The following is a 20,455-nucleotide window of genomic DNA, read 5'->3' as shown; positions in this document are numbered from 1 at the left end:
GCATTTTCCCACACTTGCATTGTTCAAACACACAGGTCTCAAGAAGAAAGGAAATGATTAATGTGAAGGATGTTTAAGTGCACTGCACATGAAGTACTTGTTGTTTGCTTTCATCTCTTGACCTTGGATAGAACTAATGATATGATCTGGTTTGTCGTCAGGCCACAAGGTTACTTTGTTGACATGTATTTAGACTATTTTGTCTTGGAAATTGATTAAAATGTTAACTTATAACCAATGATCACCAAAGATATAATCAAAAGCTCCTATGAACAACTTGTTGATGCAGAGGATACATGATAAAAATTTGGTTGATATAAAAAAACGGAAACTTAGCGGTGCATACAATAATTTCAAGTGATGAACAGTGACTGGAATTCGGGGGAGTGTTGGAAAAAATCACTTCTATAAGAAGAGTTAGATTTTCTGATTATCAAATAAAATACACTACTTGCAAATTAAGAATTGCCCAAACCACAAATTTAAATGATTGTCCTGAAATTGATTCTTGCATTACATGCGTAAGTGAATTTGATCCACTCACGATGACATCTGTAATTTGCTTGTAGAGTACAGTGTGAGATCGCTTAGTTATAAAAACACTGAGAAATACAGACAAAAAACGTTCTTAAATGAAAAATTTATTCAGATAAGACTGAAAAGAGAATGCATACAATTTTTACTTTGAGGTGCGCAATGCAGGTAAGCGATTTGCAATAACAATTATTGCAAGGCAATTTTGAAGTAAATTTACTGGCCCGTGACCAGCACACATTTTTACAAAAGTTTCGTAAAAATTGTTGATATGAGGAATCAGTCAATTAGAACGTTATTTCAGTGCAAATTCTAAATCAAACCTGTAGCTTTTTTATGGAAAATTTTCCAAGGAGTGCTCTTACATTTCCGAGAAAGTACACCTCTGTCCTTGAAGTGTGATTTCCTACGTGTAAACTCTAAGAGTCCATTTTTTAAACTGTCGAGTATTCCTTAGAAGTTTTTCTTTCGCTTTACCATTTCATAAAGGTTTGTTTTCCTCTTTTAAAAGTCGAACGAAAATTGACCTTACCTCCAAAGATGAACTAATACACTTTAAAAATTGATCAGCAAACCACTGTCCATCAAAAAAAATTAAATGCAAGTCTATTTAATAACCTGTGTTGCGATTTGCTTGAAATAGTATCTACCAAGTGATTGCATGGCTTATTAATCAAGCTAATGCCACTTTGCACATAAGTAATGATTATATCAAGTAAGTGAGTTAGTAAGCAGCAAATTTGCATAGGAACCCTCCAATAAGTGATTTCTACCGGTATGCTTTGCATATCTATGAGTTAAAAGGTATTACCAAAAACATATTCTCCCAACAAAAAGAAAAGGATACCGGTTAGATGGTAAGGGGCTGAGTGGAACAAAATAGGTAGAAAATGTTTTTCTCACATATCCCTGATCGAGGCTACTACATGTAGGTCATACATGTAGGTCATGTGACCTTAAGGTTGGCAGTTGCCTTTGTTGCATCCACCATATACTGACCTTCCCACCCACCCACCCTTAGAAATCAGTTTGTAACTTATGAAGTCAATGTACAAGCCTTGTATTTTTGCTAGTTTTTCCATTTTTATTGCTTGTAAGTTGAAACAGTTTTTTTGGTTTGGTTTTACAAATAAAGGTCAGGCTGCAGCGGCCAGCTTGGCATGAATACCAGTGGTGTGTGAGAAATTAAGGTGACTCGACCAAGTCTTTCAGAGGCCATACCGATATTTTTTCAATCGCCTTTAAAGTGTTTTATTCCTTGTCCGATCACCATAAAATTTTCACCAGTAATTGGCGTTGGATTGAAATTTGTAAAAATGTAGTTTTAAGTAAAATCGATATTACTATGACAACAATAAACAAACAAAATGGAAATTGATAAAAGCCGAATTTTGCGCAATCTAGACCCGCTACTAAAAATCCAACACTAGGATGTTACAGTTTGGTGATTAGCAAATAACCTCCGCGAGAAGTAAAAAATTCTGTATGTTTGAATTCAAATAAAACGCAAATATATTTCAAACCTCGTATTTTCAATAGCCGTGATAAATTATTTAATAAAAAAGTTTCAAATAACTTAAGTTAATCTTAAGTAGCTTCAGAATGTTGCTTAATATCATATTTCGATGCTAGGAAAGTTTGGTGTATTTTCATTCTTGCGATCTTAAAAAACCAACCTGCTTTGTCAACACCTGTCTAAGCGCATTTATATTCTAAATCTTGACTTTTAGCGCTTTTTTGTATATCTCTGAAACTACTCGAACGAATTCTTTTAAAATCAAATGCCATAATCTTCATGATGTGTGTAATAATGTCTGAAACTTTCATTAAGATTGATTCACTTTAGCATTTTAAAATTTCAAGACGAACCTAGCCTACGAGCCGGCCAAAAATCTGCGTTACAAATTCACTGTTTTGACGTTATGCTAATGTTTTCTAATTAATGCGCGCGGTACATACCTCCATGACCAGTACATTTTAGTGAGAATTTTATTGCATCTCATTAAATGATAACATTTTCGCTTTTAACTTCTCAATTTTTCACCCGCTGCTTGACGTTCCTCTAAAACTACATGCAAAGGAAACGAAACAAAAAAAGGAAACAGTTACTAGTAAGGCTCTTCTTGACGTCTGTTCTCAAAGAAATTGATTATTCTTGTGAGGATGTTTTTGTTCTTTGTTACACGTGGAGCCTTTAATCCATTTCGTGGAATTGCCAAAAGACTCAAAAGTTCTCTTGTTCCATGTTTAGCAAATACTTCATTGAGTTGCTGAAGACCAATTCCTGCCTTTGCCAACTTTTCTTTTATTCCCTTAGAGACAGGCAGATCTTGAAGGGAAATTACTGTCCTGCGTATGACAGATCATTTGGAAATGTCATTTTTCACCTCTTCCACGGTACGTAGATTGCCATATTTCACGAAATGCTCACCAGGAATCACAGCTAACAAAACCTCTGACAAGGCCTTACAATCCCCAAGCGCATCATGCGCATCAAAGTCTGTAGCGAAGAGGCTATTATACAAACTCGGAAGACTCAAGCTTCGGCTTTCTTTGCCTTTTCCTTTTAACTCATTGAAACTCGCAAGGATTTTCAAACTGTCTAAGAAAAGAACTCCTAGATCTTCTAACCTCTGAAGAAGGGAATGCTTTGCCAACGAATTAACTAAAACTGGGAAGTCAAAACCATCCCCGTTGTGGGCAATGAGCACCATTGTGGAGCCACTCGAAGCCTTCTTTATTTGTTCTAAAAATGTAACAAAATTATGAACGGCTTGTTCTTTGGAAATGTCAGAAACTACGACGTTGCCTTTAAGAAGCACCTTCTTTCCACCAGAGTAAGTAGTGGACAGTTTATTCACTTTTGTTGCATGAGCCGATACGTTATTGTCGTGAACAGCGTAGGTACTGAAAGAAGAATGATTATCTGCAACAGAAACACAAGCGATTTGTATTATTTTTCACTGTCGCGTTTCAAGCTTGTCGTCTCCAGGTCGACGGAAAAATAGAAGAACACGCCGTCTTTTTCAACTGTCTTAGAATCTCTTGACGAGGATTCAATATCAAGGTTACCGCATATCTCGTCTATCTCCTGTTGCGACATACTTTTCTGTAACCCATCGATAATCCCTTTCGTTACAGTCTTTCCCTCTTCAGTTACTCCAATACCAGTTCCATACGTGCTTCCCTCGTTTCCTTCTAGTCGTTCCTTCTTTCTAATCTTCATTTTCTTCAGTTCCTTCCTCCTTCTCTTCACCCCGGGTTCCTTTTTACGTTCTTGTTCCCTTTTCCGCTTTTTCGATTGCCTTGATACAAACACTGAGGTTACCTTTGACTCTTCTAATCCAAGGGCTTTCGTGGTCTCGGTCAGATATCCATAGCCCTCATTGAAATGACACACCCCTGACGCCACACAGAAATTTAGGCTCTCTGAACTTCCGTAGTGTCTTATTTTGGGAGCCTTAGTTCGTACGATTCCATTAATACATTCATTTGCCTGGCTTGAGCCACAATTCGCAAGCTTTTCACACCATTCGTCTGTTTGAAATGGTTTTACCGCACTTTCTATTGCAGCTCGAAGGTTTTCATCTGACAACGGCTTCCCTCCTGGCAAATCTTTAAACTTGTAGTTGGACGGATCTTTGAGAGCGCCACACCAGCTTACGTCACATTTGCAATGATCGCCAAATGCGTGGCACACCAAGGAGTTTAGCCCTTGCTTTATGTTCTTTGGTTCTCCTTGTTTAGTTGAAATGCAATATGCAAACAACTTTAGAAAATAATTAATAATTACGGAAGTGAGACCCTTAACAGTCTTTTGTGCACTGTACAACCGACTTCCCAGTGTCCTGGTTGCATGGTTTTTGTCCGTTTTCTTCGCCGTCTCGAAATTAACTCGACATTTGACATGACTTTCCGTTGTTGCGTCTTCGTCACTGGTGTAAGAAGAATACTTAAGACCATGATTTGTAGCATTGTTGAAGCATGCCACCGCTATTTCAGGCTCCATAGACTTTGAAGAGCCGCTGTGATTTTTTCTGCAGTTATGCGACACTGCGTTTGATTCACCAGAAATCTCACATTTGCGGCAACGTGTAGATCTGACGCCATAGTCAAGAACTTTTCCGGTGGACTCTCCAATCACTGTCCCAAACCCTGTTATCGAATCTCGTGCCTTTCCGCGCTTCTGCCACGCCCCGTCATATGCCACTGATATAAGTGCGTCCCCATTGCTGTATTCTGCCTTCTCCTTCGCCTTGTAACATGCGCAGCTTTCCTGACAGACACTCTCAATGGCTGATCCCACTTCACGCTCCCTTGCCTTGAATGTCGCACTGGTCATTGCGCCAACCCCAAATATAGATAAATCGGCTTTCAGGTGACTGTGCTCCTGACCAGTGTGAATCATTGCCAATGCTGCCCTTGAATTCAATGTGACTGTTTAAGGGCCTCGTCTCCCCGTTCTGTGAGAATGGTATGGCTTGATCTTGTTCTCTTCTTTGCAATCCTTGCACTTAACATGCAAAACCACACCAAGTCCTATACGCATGGGTGTCTTGCATATGTCGTCGAGTGACAATGGTCCAGCATGGCACTTTTGGCACTGCCTCAATCCTTCACCTAATAATTTTAGATTAACGATGTAATTTTCGTCTAATTCTGGTAAGTTTGAGAACGTGCAGAGCAAAGTTCCATGCTCTCTTGGTTCGATGGTTGTTGTGAGCTTCTTGGCCCGGCTTTCTTCCAACGCTTAGCTCTGAGGGCTCGTAAGCACCTTCTTCTGTATTCCAGCATTTGATAACTTTTTGTTTCTCCTGATGTCACCTTCCTGTTTTTTTCTTCAACAAACTTATCATGACGACTAGCAATATTTCTGGCAAACTGTTGCCTTTTCCTTTACAAATACTTTCTTACCGCAGGCATTTTGAAAACACCAACCGAAGAAGAAAAAGATGCGGCTTAATTTTTTACGAAATATTCTGTCACGCTGAAATGTACTGGTCATGGAGGTATGTACCGCGCGTATTGATTAGAAAACATTAGCATAACGTCAAAACAGTGAATTTGTAACGCAGATTTTTGGCCGGCTCGTAGGCTAGGCTCGTCTTGAAATTTCAAAATGTTAAAGTGAATCAATCTTAATGAAAGTTTCAGACATTATTACACACATCATGAAGATTATGGCATTTGATTTTAAAAGAATTCGTTCGAGTAGTTTCAGAGATATACAAAAAAGCGCTAAAAGTCAAGATTTAGAATATAGTTGCGCTTAGACAGGTGTTGAGAAAGCAGGTTGGTTTTTTAAGATCGCAAGAATAAAAATACACCAAACTTTCCTAGCATCGAAATATGATATTAAGCAACATTCTGAAGCTACTCAAGATTAACTTAAGTTATTTTAAACTTTTTTATTAAATAATTTATCACTTATAATTTATCATTTATTGAAAATACGAGGTTTGAAATATATTTACGTTTTATTTGAATTCAAACATACAGAATTTTTTACTTCTCGCGGAGGTTATTTGCTAATCACCAAACTGTAACATCCTAGTGTTGGATTTTTAGTAGCGGGTCTAGATTGCGCAAAATTCGGCTTTTATCAATTTCCATTTTGTTTGTTTATTGTTGTCATAGTAATATCGATTTTACTTAAAACTACATTTTTACAAATTTCAAACCAACGCCAATTACTGGTGAAAATTTTATGGTGATCAAACAAGGAATAAAACACTTTAAAGGCGATTGAAAAAATATTGGTATGGCCTCTGAAAAACTGGGTCGAGTCACCTTAAGATGACATTTAGTATTAGTGAAATTGTTTTAAAAATAAAGTTCTGGTGATTCAATTAACTAATATATACACCCACAGCTTAAGATGTGAGAATTAAGTAACACAGATATTTGACAGAGTACATTTAGACTGTGATTATTGGATTTACATTGTATGTGACATATTTATGTTGACGTGCAACTTGCATATTTCTACTTGATTACTCTTAATTTTCAACTTTCAAAATGCACCCTCAAAACAGACTTAAAATGATAAACCTTAAGCCCTGAATTAGAATCGACACTGACAAGATTTCAAACAAATTATCTGAGTGGGGCAATACATTCAGAAACGCTGACATGAGAGGAGAGGAGCTAGAGAGAGAGAAACTTTAGAAAGGCAGGATGGAGTGAGACAGGGAAAAGGGCTCAGGGTAAGTGAGAAGAAGGAAGGAAGAAAGGGAGAATGGGGAAAGGGGAGAACAGCCATATGGGAGGGAGGAAAGGAAGATCTATGAAGTGATGAGAAACAAAGAAAAGAGCAAGGAGGGTGGCTGCGAAAAAGAGCTGGGGGCAATGAAAAAACTAGGGAAGGGGCTGGAGGAAGGAGAGAGGAAAGGAGAGAACAAGAGTGCAAAAGGAAGATGAGCTAAGAAAGTAAGAGAAGGAGGGTGGGAGTGATTAGAGGAAGAAATAATTTAAGCTAAGTTCAAAAATTAGTATTTAACTTTTGCAATAGGTATCTAATTTTCCCGTGGATGTACATGTATTGACTTTCCAAGTGCAATCACAAGAACCAATAATTAACAATTTTACACTGAGCACATTCATACTTACATCCATTATTTGTTTTATCTTCTCATATGCCTGTGCAAAAGAAGAAGAACAATTAAAAAAAGTATGAGACTTACGTTGTTTTAATCTTTTAGGAGGGAGAAAACCACTCAGTGCAGTACATATCTGTCCTTGAAGTGTGATTTCCTTAATGTAAACTCTCAGAGTCCATTTTTTGAATTGTCGAATATTCCTTAGAAGTTTTTCTTTCGCTTTACCATTTCACAAAGGTTCGTTTTCCTTTTTCAAAACTCAAACGAAAATTGACCTAAGCTACAAAGATGAACTAATACATTTTCAAAATTGATCAGCAAACCACTGTCCAAACTGTCAAAACAAATAATGCAAGTCTATTTAATAACCTGTGTTGTGATTTGCTTGAAATAGTATCTACCAAGTGATTGCATGGCTTATTAATAAAGCTAATGCAACTTGGAAATAGGTAATGATCATATCAAGTGAGTGAGTTATTAAGCAACAAATTTGCATAGGAACCCTCCAATAAGTGATTTCTACCGGTATGCTTTGCATATCTATGAGTTAAAAGGTATTACAAAAAACATATTCTGCCAACCAAAAGAAAAGGATACCGGTTAGATGGTAAGGGGCTGAGTGGAACAAAATAGGTAGAAAATGTTTTTCTCACATATCCCTGATCGAGGCTACTACATGTAGGTCATACATGTAGGTCATGTAAACTTAAGGTTGGCAGTTGCCTTTGTTGCATCCGCCATATACTGACCCTCCCACCCACCCACCCTTAGAATTCAGTTTGTAACTTATGAAGTCAATGTACACGCCTTGTATTTTTGCTAGTTTTTCCATTTTTATTGCTTGTAAGTTGAAACAGTTTTTTGGTTTGGTTTTAAAATAAAGGTCAGGCTGAAGCGGCCCGCTTGGCATGAGTACCAGTGGTGTGTGAGAAATTAAGATTATTTTTTCTATTTGTGAAATTGTTTTGAAAATAAGGAACTTCTGGTGATTTAATGAAATAATTTATGTACCCTTAGCTTGAGATGTGAGAATTATGTAACACATATATGTGACAGAGTACATTTAGACTGTGATTATTGGATTTACATTGTATTTGACATATTTATGTTGACGTGCAACTTGCATATTTCTACTTGATTACTCTTAATTTTCAACTTTCAAAATGCACCCTCAAAACAGACTTAAAATGATAAACCTTAAGCCCTGAATTAGAATCGACACTGACAAGATTTCAAACAAATTATCTGGGTGGGGCAATACATTCAGAAACGCTAACATGAGAGGAGAAAAGCTAGAGAGAGAGAAACTGAAGAAAAGCAGGAGGAAGAGGCAAGAAAATGAGAAACTTTAGAAAGATAGGAGGGAGTGAGACAGGGAAAAGGGCTCAAGGAAAGTGACAGATTAAAGAAGGAAGGAAGGAAGGGAGAATCGGGAAAGGGGAACACAGCCAGATGGGAGGGAGGGAAGGAAGATCTATGAAGTGATGAGAAACAAAGAGGGAAGGAGGGAGTGTGGGTGGGAAAAAGAGCAGGGGGCAATAAAAAAACAAGGGAAGGGGCTGGAGGAAGGAGAGAAGGAAGAAGAGTACAAGAGTGCAAAAGGGAGATGAAGTAAGAAAGTAAGAGAAGGAGGGTGGGAGTGATTAGAGGAAGAAAACAAAACTCAGTTCAAAAATTAGTATTTAACTTTTGCAATAGGTATCTAATTTTCCCGTGGATATACATGTATTGACTTTCCAAGTTCATTCACAAGAACCAATAATTCAACAATTTTACACTGAGCACATTCATACTTACATCCATTATTTGTTTTATCTTCTCATATGCCTGTGCAAAAGACGAACAACAATTAAAAAAAGTATGAGATGTACGTTGTTTTGGTCTCTTAGGAGGAAGAAAACCACTCAGTGCAGTACATCTGTGTCCTTGAAGTGTGATTTCCTTAATGTAAACTCTCACAGTCCATTTTTTAAGTTGTCGAATATTCCTTAGAAGTTTTTCTTTCGCTTTACCATTTCATAAAGGTTTGTTGTCCTTTTTCAAAACTCAAACGAAAATTGACCTAAGCTACAAAGATGAACTAATACATTTTCAAAATTGATCAGCAAACCACTGTCCAAACTGTCAAAACAAATAATGCAAGTCTATTTAATAACCTGTGTTGTGATTTGCTTGAAATAGTATCTACCAACTGATTGCATGGCTTTTTGATAAAGCTAATGCCACTTTGCACATAAGTAATGATCATATCAAGTGAGTGAGTTAGTAAGCAACAAATTTGCATAGGAACCCTTCAGTAAGCGATTTCTACCAGTATGCTTTGCATATCTATGAGCTAAAAGGTATTACAAAAAACATATTCTCCCAACCAAAAGAAAAGGCAACCGGTTAGATGGTAAGGGGCTGAGTGGAACAAAATAGGTAGAAAATGTTTTTCTCACATACCCCTGATCTAGGCTACAAGGTCATAGGTCATTTGAACTTAAGGTTGGCAGTTGCCTTTCATGCATCCGCCATATACTGACCTTCCCACCCACCCACCCTTAGAATTCAGTTTTTAACTTAAGAAGTCAATGTTCAAGCCTTGTATTTTTGTTAGTTTTCTCCCATTTTTATTGCTTGTAAGTTGAAACAGTTTTTTGGTTTGGTTTTACAATAAAGGTCAGGCTGCAGCGGCCCGCTTGGCATGAGTACCAGTGGTGTGTAAGAAATTAAGATCATTTTTTCTATTTGTGAAATTGTTTTGAAAATAAGGAACTTCTGCTGATTTAATGAAATAATATATGCACCCTTAGCTTGACATGTGAGAATTAAGTAACACATATATGTGACAGAGTACATTTAGACTGTGATTATTGGATTTACATTGTATCTGACATATCTATGTTGATGTGCAACTTGCATATTTCTACTTGATTACTCTTAATTTTCAACTTTCAAAATGCACCCTCAAAACAGACTTAAAATGATAAACCTTAAGCCCTGGATTAGCATCGACACTGAAAAGATATCAAACAAATTATCTGGGTGAGGCAATACATTCAGAAACGCTGAGATGAGTGGAGAGGAGCTAGAGAGAGAGAAACTGAAGAAAGGCAGGAAGGAGAGGCAAGAGAAAGAGAAACTTTAGATAGGCAGGAAGCGGAGGTAAGAGAAAAAGAAACTTTAGAAAGGCAGGAAGGAGAGGCAAGAGAAAGAGAAACTTTAGAAAGGCAGGAGGGAGTGAGACAGGGAAAAGGGCTCCGGGTAAGTGACAGATAGAAGAAGGAAGGAAGGAAGGGAGAATGGGGAAAGGGGAGCACAGCCATAAGAGAGGGAGGGAAGGAAGATCTATGAAGTGATGAGAAACAAAGAGGAGAGCAGAGAGAATGGGAAGGAAAAAAAGCATAGGCCAAATGAAAACACTAGGGAAGGGGCTAGAGGAAGGATAGAGGGAAGGAGAGAACAAGAGTGCAAAAGGGAGATGAACTAAGAAAGTAAGAGAAGGAGGGTGGGAGTGATTAGAGGAAGAAAAAGAAACTCAGTTCAAATATTAGCATTTAACTTTTGCAAGAGGTATCTAATTTTCCCGTGGATGTACATGTATTGACTTTCCAAGTGCAATCACAAGAACCAATAATTATACAATTTTACACTGAGCACATTCATACTTACATCCATTATTTGTTTTATCTTCTCATATTCCTGTTAAAAAGAAGAAGAACAATTAAAAAAAGTATGAGACTTACGTTGTTTTAATCTTTTAGGAGGGAGAAAACCACTCAGTGCAGTACATGCAGTACATATCTGTCCTTGAAGTGTGATTTCCTTAATGTAAACTCTCAAAGTCCATTTTTTGAATTGTCGAATATTCCTTAGAAGTTTTTCTTTCGCTTTACCATTTCACAAAGGTTCGTTTTCCTTTTTCAAAACTCAAACGAAAATTGACCTAAGCTACAAAGATGAACTAATACATTTTCAAAATTGATCAGCAAACCACTGTCCAAACTGTCAAAACAAATAATGCAAGTCTATTTAATAACCTGTGTTGTGATTTGCTTGAAATAGTATCTACCAAGTGATTGCATGGCTTATTAATCAAGCTAATGCCACTTTGCACATAAGTAATGATCATATCAAGTAAGTGAGTTAGTAAGCAACACATTTGCATAGGAACCCTCCAATAAGTGATTTCTACCGGTATGCTTTGCATATCTATGAGTTAAAAGGTATTAAAAAAACATATTTTTCCAACCAAAAGAAAAGGATACCGGTTAGATGGTAAGGGGCTGAGTGGAACAAAATAGGTAGAAAATCTTTTTCTCACATATCCCTGATCGAGGCTACTACATGTAGGTCATACAAGTAGGTCATGTGAACTTAAGGTTGGCAGTTGCCTTTGTTGCATCCGCCATATACTGACCCTCCCACCCACCCACCCTTAGAATTCAGTTTGTAACTTGCGAAGTCAATGTACAAGCCTTGTATTTTTGCTATTTTTTCCATTTTTATTGCTTGTAAGTTGAAACAGTTTTTTAGTTTGGTTTTACAATAAAGGTCACGCTGCAGTGGCCCGCTTGGCATGAGTAACAGTGGTGTATAAGAAATTAAGATCATTGTTTCTATTTGTGAAATTGTTTTGAAACTAAGGAACTTCTGCTGATTTAATGAAATAATATATGCACCCTTAGCTTGACATGTGAGAATTAAGTAACACATATATGTGACAAAGTACATTTAGACTGTGATTATTGGATTTACATTGTATGTGACATATTTATGTTGACGTGCAACTTGCATATTTCCACTTCATTACTCTTAATTTTCAACTTTCAAAATGCACCCTCAAAACAGACTTAAAATGATAAATCTTAAGCCCTGGATTAGCATCGACACTGAAAAGATATCAAACAAATTATCTGGTTGGGGCAATACATTCAGAAACGCTGACATGAAAGGAGAGGAGCTATAGAGAGAGAGAAACTGAAGAAAGGCAGGAGGGAGAGGCAAGAGAAAGAGAAACTTTAGAAAGGCAGGAGGGAGTGAGATAGGGAAAAGGGCTCAGGGTAAGTTACAGATAGAAGAAGGAAGGAAGGAAGGAAGGGAGAATGGGGACAGGGGAGCACAGCCATAAGAGAGAGAGGGAAGGAAGATCTATGAAGTGATGAGAAAAAAAGAAGAGAGCAGGGAGGGTGGGTGGGAAAAAGAGCAGGGGCAAATGAAAAAACTAGGGAAGGGGCTGGAGGAAGGAGAGAGGGAAGGAGAGAACAAGAGTGCAAAAGGGAGATGAGCTAAGAAAGTAAGAGAAGGAGGGTGGGAGTGATTAGAGGAAGAAATAATTTAAGCTCAGTTTAAAAATTAGTATTTAAAGGAGAAGTATCATGAGGTTTTAGACCTCTTTTGTTGAAAATGGTGAAATAAGAACTTCACTTTGCTACAAAATAATTCTAGAACAACGAAAGTAAAGAAATCAACCCAATTCTTGACAGGAACAACTCGTACTCTGTTTTAGCGAATTTTTGAAAACAAAAATGCGAAAACTTGAAAAACATTAGCCTAATATTTTTCAAGTTTCAATCCATACCGACCAACTCTTTCTCTGGCCAGGGGCACTAATCGACAGTTTTATTGCAATGGGGTGATAATTTATAACAAAACGAGACAATTATTTTTATTTTCTGTTGTCAGACAAACATTTTTGGGTTTTAAAATGACAGAAAATATTCGTGATAGTTCCCCTTTAACTTTTGCAATAGGTATCTAATTTTCCCGTGGATGTACATGTATTGCCTTTCCAAGTGCAATCACAAGAACCAATAATTAAACAATTTTACACTGAGCACATTCATACTTACATCCATTATTTGTTTTTTCTTCTCATATGTCTGTTTAAAAGAAGAAGAACAATTAAAAAAGGTATGAGATGTACGTTGTTTTGGTCTTTAGGGAGGGAGAAAACCACTCAGTGCAGTACATATCTGTGCTTGAAGTGTGATTTCCTTAATGTAAACTCTCACAGTCCATTTTCTTAAATTGTCGAGTATTCCGTAGAAGTTTTTCTTTCGCTTTATCATTTCACAAAGGTTTGTTTTCCTTTTTGAAAACTCAAACGAAAATTGACCTAAGCTACAAAGATGAACTAATACATTTTCAAAATTGATCAGCAAACCACTGTCCAAACTGTCAAAACAAATAATGCAAGTCTATTTAATAACCTGTGTTGTGATTTGCTTGAAATAGTATCTACCAAGTGATTGCATGGCTTATTAATCAAGCTAATGCCACTTTGCACATAAGTAATGATCATATCAAGTGAGTGAGTTAGTAAGCAACAAATTTGCATAGGAACCCTCCAATAAATGATTTCTACCGGTATGCTTTGCATATCTATGAGCTAAAAGGTATTACAAAAAACATATTCTACCAACCAAAAGAAAAGGATACCGGTTAGATGGTAAAGGGCTGGGTGGAACAAAATAGGTAGAAAATGTTTTTCTCACATATCCCTGATCGAGGCTACTACATGTAGGTCATACATGTAGGTCATGTGAACATAAGGTTGGCAGTTGCCTTTGTTGCATCCACCATATACTGACCCTCCCACCCACCCACCCTTAGAATTCAGTTTGTAACTTACGAAGTCAATGTACAAGCTTTGTATTTTTGCTAGTTTTTCCATTTTTATTGCTTGTAAGTTGAAACAGTTTTTTAGTTTGGTTTTACAATAAAGGTCAGGCTGCAGCGGCCCGCTTGGCATGAGTACCAGTGGTGTATAAGAAATTAACATCATTTTTCCTATTTGTGAAATTGTTTTGAAAATAAGGAACTTCTGGTGATTTAATGAAATAATATATGCACCCTTAGCTTGACATGTGAGAATTAAGTAACACATATATGTGACAGAGTACATTTAGACTGTGATTATTGGATTTACATTGTATTTGACATATTTATGTTGACGTGCAACTTGCAGATTTCTACTTGATTACTCTTAATTTTCAACTTTCAAAATGCACCCTCAAAAAAGGACTTAAAATGATCAACCTTAAGCCCTGGATTAGCATCGACACTGACAAGATTTCAAACAAATTATCTGGGTGGCGCAATACATTCAGAAACGCTGACATGACAGGAGAGGAGCTAGAGAGAGAGAGAAACTGAAGAAAGGCAGGAGGGAGAGGTAAGAGAAAGAGAAACTTTAGAAAGGCAGGAAGGAGAGGCAAGAGAAAGAGAAACTTTAGAAAGGCAGGAGGGAGTGAGACAGGGAAAAGGGCTCAGGGTAAGTGACAGATAGAAGAAGGAAGGAAGGAAGGGAGATTGGGGAAAGGGGAGCACAGCCATACGAGAGGGAGGAAAGGAACATCTATGAAGTGATGAGAAACAAAGAAAAGAGCAGGGAGAATGGGTGGGAAAAAGAGCATGAGGCAAATGAAAACACTAGGGAAGGGGCTAGAGGAAGGATAGAGGGAAGGAAAGAACAAGAGTGCAAAAGGGAGATGAGCTAAGAAAGTAAGAGAAGGAGGGTGGGAGTGATTAGAGGAAGAAAACAAAACTCAGTTCAAAAATTAGCACTTAACTTTTGTAAGACGTATCTAATTTTCCCGTGGATGTACATGTATTGACTTTCCAAGTGCAATCACAAGAACCAATAATTAAACAATTTTACACTGAGCACATTCATACTTACATCCATTGTTTGTTTTATCTTCTGATATTCCTGTGCAAAAGAAGAACAATTAAAAAAAGTATGAGATGTACGTTGTTGTGGTCTTTTAGGAGGGAGAAAACCACTCAGTGCAGTACATGCAGTAAATATCTGTCCTTGAAGTGTGATTTCCTTAATGTAAACTCTCAAAGTCCATTTTTTGAATTGTCAAATATTCCATAGAAGTTTTTCTTTCGCTTTACCATTTCACAAAGGTTTGTTTTCCTTTTTGAAAACTCAAACGAAAATTGACCTAAGCTACAAAGATGAACTAATACATTTTCAAAATTGATCAGCAAACCACTGTCCAAACTGTCAAAACAAATAATGCAAGTCTATTTAATAACCTGTGTTGTGATTTGCTTGAAATAGTATCTACCAAGTGATTGCATGGCTTATTAATAAAGCTAATGCCACTTTGCACATAAGTAATGATTATATCAAGTAAGTGAGTTAGTAAGCAACAAATTTGCATAGGAACCCTCCAATAAGTGATTTCTACCGGTATGCTTTGCATATCTATGAGTTAAAAGGTATTACAAAAAACATATTCTTCCAACCAAAAGAAAAGGATACCGGTTAGATGATAAGGGGCTGAGTGGAACAAAATAGGTAGAAAATGTTTTTCTCACATATCCCTGATCGAGGCTACTACATGTAGGTCATACATGTAGGTCATGTGAACATAAGGTTAACAGTTGCCTTTGTTGCATCCAACATATACTGACCCTCCCACCCACCCACCCTTAGAATTCAGTTTGTAACTTACGAAGTCAATGTACAAGCTTTGTATTTTTGCTAGTTTTTCCATTTTTATTGCTTGTAAGTTGAAACAGTTTTTTAGTTTGGTTTTACAATAAAGGTCAGGCTGCAGCGGCCCGCTTGGCATGAGTACCAGTGGTGTATAAGAAATTAACATCATTTTTCCTATTTGTGAAATTGTTTTGAAAATAAGGAACTTCTGGTGATTTAATGAAATAATATATGCACCCTTAGCTTGACATGTGAGAATTAAGTAACACATATATGTGACAGAGTACATTTAGACTGTGATTATTGGATTTACATTGTATTTGACATATTTATGTTGACGTGCAACTTGCAGATTTCTACTTGATTACTCTTAATTTTCAACTTTCAAAATGCACCCTCAAAAAAGGACTTAAAATGATCAACCTTAAGCCCTGGATTAGCATCGACACTGACAAGATTTCAAACAAATTATCTGGGTGGCGCAATACATTCAGAAACGCTGACATGACAGGAGAGGAGCTAGAGAGAGAGAGAAACTGAAGAAAGGCAGGAGGGAGAGGTAAGAGAAAGAGAAACTTTAGAAAGGCAGGAAGGAGAGGCAAGAGAAAGAGAAACTTTAGAAAGGCAGGAGGGAGTGAGACAGGGAAAAGGGCTCAGGGTAAGTGACAGATAGAAGAAGGAAGGAAGGAAGGGAGATTGGGGAAAGGGGAGCACAGCCATACGAGAGGGAGGAAAGGAACATCTATGAAGTGATGAGAAACAAAGAAAATAGCAGGGAGAATGGGTGGGAAAAAGAGCATGAGGCAAATGAAAACACTAGGGAAGGGGCTAGAGGAAGGATAGAGGGAAGGAGAGAACAAGAGTGCAAAAGGGAGATGAGCTAAGAAAGTAAGAGAAGGAGGGTGGGAGTGATTAGAGGAAGAAAACAAAACTCAGTTCAAAAATTAGCACTTAACTTTTGTAAGACGTATCTAATTTTCCCGTGGATGTACATGTATTGACTTTCCAAGTGCAATCACAAGAACCAATAATTAAACAATTTTACACTGAGCACATTCATACTTACATCCATTGTTTGTTTTATCTTCTGATATTCCTGTGCAAAAGAAGAACAATTAAAAAAAGTATGAGATGTACGTTGTTGTGGTCTTTTAGGAGGGAGAAAACCACTCAGTGCAGTACATGCAGTAAATATCTGTCCTTGAAGTGTGATTTCCTTAATGTAAACTCTCAAAGTCCATTTTTTGAATTGTCAAATATTCCATAGAAGTTTTTCTTTCGCTTTACCATTTCACAAAGGTTTGTTTTCCTTTTTGAAAACTCAAAGGAAAATTGACCTAAGCTACAAAGATGAACTAATACATTTTCAAAATTGATCAGCAAACCACTGTCCAAACTGTCAAAACAAATAATGCAAGTCTATTTAATAACCTGTGTTGTGATTTGCTTGAAATAGTATCTACCAAGTGATTGCATGGCTTATTAATAAAGCTAATGCCACTTTGCACATAAGTAATGATTATATCAAGTAAGTGAGTTAGTAAGCAACAAATTTGTATAGGAACCCTCCAATAAGTGATTTCTACCGGTATGCTTTGCATATCTATGAGTTAAAAGGTATTACAAAAAACATATTCTTCCAACCAAAAGAAAAGGATACCGGTTAGATGATAAGGGGCTGAGTGGAACAAAATAGGTAGAAAATGTTTTTCTCACATATCCCTGATCGAGGCTACTACATGTAGGTCATACATGTAGGTCATGTGAACATAAGGTTAACAGTTGCCTTTGTTGCATCCACCATATACTGACCCTCCCACCCACCCACCCTTAGAATTCAGTTTGTAACTTACGAAGTCAATGTACAAGCTTTGTATTTTTGCTAGTTTTTCCATTTTTATTGCTTGTAAGTTGAAACAGTTTTTTAGTTTGGTTTTACAATAAAGGTCAGGCTGCAGCGGCCCGCTTGGCATGAGTACCAGTGGTGTATAAGAAATTAACATCATTTTTCCTATTTGTGAAATTGTTTTGAAAATAAGGAACTTCTGGTGATTTAATGAAATAATATATGCACCCTTAGCTTGACATGTGAGAATTAAGTAACACATATATGTGACAGAGTACATTTAGACTGTGATTATTGGATTTACATTGTATGTGACATATCTATGTTGATGTGCAACTTGCATATTTCTACTTGATTACTCTTAATTTTCAACTTTCAAAATGCACCCTCAAAACAGACTTAAAATGATAAACCTTAAGCCCTGGATTAGCATCGACACTGAAAAGATATCAAACAAATTATCTGGGTGGGGCAATACATTCAGAAACGCTGAGATGAGAGGAGAGGAGCTAGAGAGAGAGAAACTAAAGAAAGGCAGGAAGAAGAGGCAAGAAAAACAGAAACTTTAAAAAGGCAGGAAGGGGAGGTAAGAGAAAAAGAAACTTTAGAAAGGCAGGAAGGAGAGGCAAGAGAAAGAGAAACTTTAGAAAGGCAGGAGGGAGTGAGACAGGGAAAAGGGCTCCGGGTAAGTGACAGATAGAAGAAGGAAGGAAGGAAGGGAGAATGGGGAAAGGGGAGCACAGCCATAAGAGAGGGAGGGAAGGAAGATCTATGAAGTGATGAGAAACAATGAGGAGAGCAGAGAGAATGGGAAGGAAAAAAAAGCATAGGCCAAATGAAAACACTAGGGAAGGGGCTAGAGGAAGGATAGAGGGAAGGAGAGAACAAGAGTGCAAAAGGGAGATGAACTAAGAAAGTAAGAGAAGGAGGGTGGGAGTGATTAGAGGAAGAAAAAGAAACTCAGTTCAAATATTAGCATTTAACTTTTGCAAGAGGTATCTAATTTTCCCGTGGATGTACATGTATTGACTTTCCAAGTGCAATCACAAGAACCAATAATTATACAATTTTACACTGAGCACATTCATACTTACATCCATTATTTGTTTTATCTTCTCATATTGCTGTTAAAAAGAAGAAGAACAATTAAAAAAAGTATGAGACTTACGTTGTTTTAATCTTTTAGGAGGGAGAAAACCACTCAGTGCAGTACATGCAGTACATATCTGTCCTTGAAGTGTGATTTCCTTAATGTAAACTCTCAGAGTCCATTTTTTGAATTGTCGAATATTCCTTAGAAGTTTTTCTTTCGCTTTACCATTTCACAAAGGTTCGTTTTCCTTTTTCAAAACTCAAACGAAAATTGACCTAAGCTACAAAGATGAACTAATACATTTTCAAAATTGATCAGCAAACCACTGTCCAAACTGTCAAAACAAATAATGCAAGTCTACTTAATAACCTGTGTTGTGATTTGCTTGAAATAGTATCTACCAAGTGATTGCATGGCTTATTAATCAAGCTAATGCCACTTTGCACATAAGTAATGATCATATCAAGTAAGTGAGTTAGTAAGCAACAAATTTGCATAGGAACCCTCCAATAAGTGATTTCTACCGGTATGCTTTGCATATCTATGAGTTAAAAGGTATTAAAAAAACATATTCTTCCAACCAAAAGAAAAGGATACCGGTTAGATGGTAAGGGGCTGAGTGGAACAAAATAGGTAGAAAATCTTTTTCTCACATATCCCTGATCGAGGCTACTACATGTAGGTCATACATGTAGGTCATGTGAACTTAAGGTTGGCAGTTGCCTTTGTTGCATCCGCCATATACTGACCCTCCCACCCACCCACCCTTAGAATTCAGTTTGTAACTTGCGAAGTCAATGTACAAGCCTTGTATTTTTGCTAGTTTTTCCATTTTTATTGCTTGTAAGTTGAAACAGTTTTTTAGTTTGGTTTTACAATAAAGGTCACGCTGCAGTAGCCCGCTTGGCATGAGTAACAGTGGTGTATAAGAAATTAAGATCATTTTTTCTATTTGTGAAATTGTTTTGAAAATAAGGAACTTCTGCTGATTTAATGAAATAATATATGCACCCTTAGCTTGACATGTGAGAATTAAGTAACACATATATGTGACAAAGTACATTTAGACTGTGATTATTGGATTTACATTGTATGTGACATATTTATGTTGACGTGCAACTTGCATATTTCCACTTGATTACTCTTAATTTTCAACTTTCAAAATGCACCCTCAAAACAGACTTAAAATGATAAATCTTAAGCCCTGGATTAGCATCGACACTGACAAGATTTCAAACAAATTACCTGGGTGGGGCAATACATTCAGAAACGCTGACATGAAAGGAGAGGAGCTATAGAGAGAGAGAAACTGAAGAAAGGCAGGAGGGAGAGGCAAGAGAAAGAGAAACTTTAGAAAGGCAGGAGGGAGTGAGATAGGGAAAAGGGCTCAGGGTAAGTTACAGATAGAAGAAGGAAGGAAGGAAGGAAGGAAGGAAGGAAGGGAGAATGGGGACAGGGGAGCAACCCATAAGAGAGAGAGGGAAGGAAGATCTATGAAGTGATGAGAAAAAAAGAAGAGAGCAGGGAGGGTGGGTGGGAAAAAGAGCAGGGGCAAATGAAAAAACTAGGGAAGGGGGTGGAGGAAGGAGAGAGGGAAGGAGAGAACAAGAGTGCAAAAGGGAGATGAGCTAAGAAAGTAAGAGAAGGAGGGTGGGAGTGATTAGAGGAAGAAATAATTTAAGCTCAGTTTAAAAATTAGTATTTAAAGGAGAAGTATCATGAGGTTTTTGACCTCTTTTGTTGAAAATGGTGAAATAAGAACTTCGCTTTGCTACAAAATAATTCTAGAACAACGAAAGTAAAGAAATCAACCCAATTCTTGACAGGAACAACTCCTACTCTGTTTTAGCGAATTTTTGAAAAATAAAATGCGAAAGCTTGAAAAACATTAGCCTAATATTTTTTTAAGTTTCAATCCATACCGACCAACTCTTTCTCTGGCCAGG

The 20,455-nt window shown here is 37.1% G+C and overlaps 1 pseudogene; it reads right to left on the bottom strand.

Moving 5' to 3' along the window:
- Positions 1-2,897: 2,897 nt before the first annotated feature.
- LOC146459793 (uncharacterized) lies at positions 2,898-4,876 on the bottom strand (annotated as a pseudogene).
- Positions 4,877-20,455: the final 15,579 nt, after the last annotated feature.

The sequence above is a fragment of the Pavona decussata genome, unplaced genomic scaffold, assembly GCF_977016875.1.
Source record: "Pavona decussata unplaced genomic scaffold, jaPavDecu1.1 SCAFFOLD_216, whole genome shotgun sequence".
NCBI classification, from domain to species: Eukaryota; Metazoa; Cnidaria; class Anthozoa; order Scleractinia; family Agariciidae; genus Pavona; species Pavona decussata.
The sequence above is the reverse complement of the archived record's forward strand: the minus strand, read 5'-3'. Positions and strand labels throughout refer to the sequence as shown.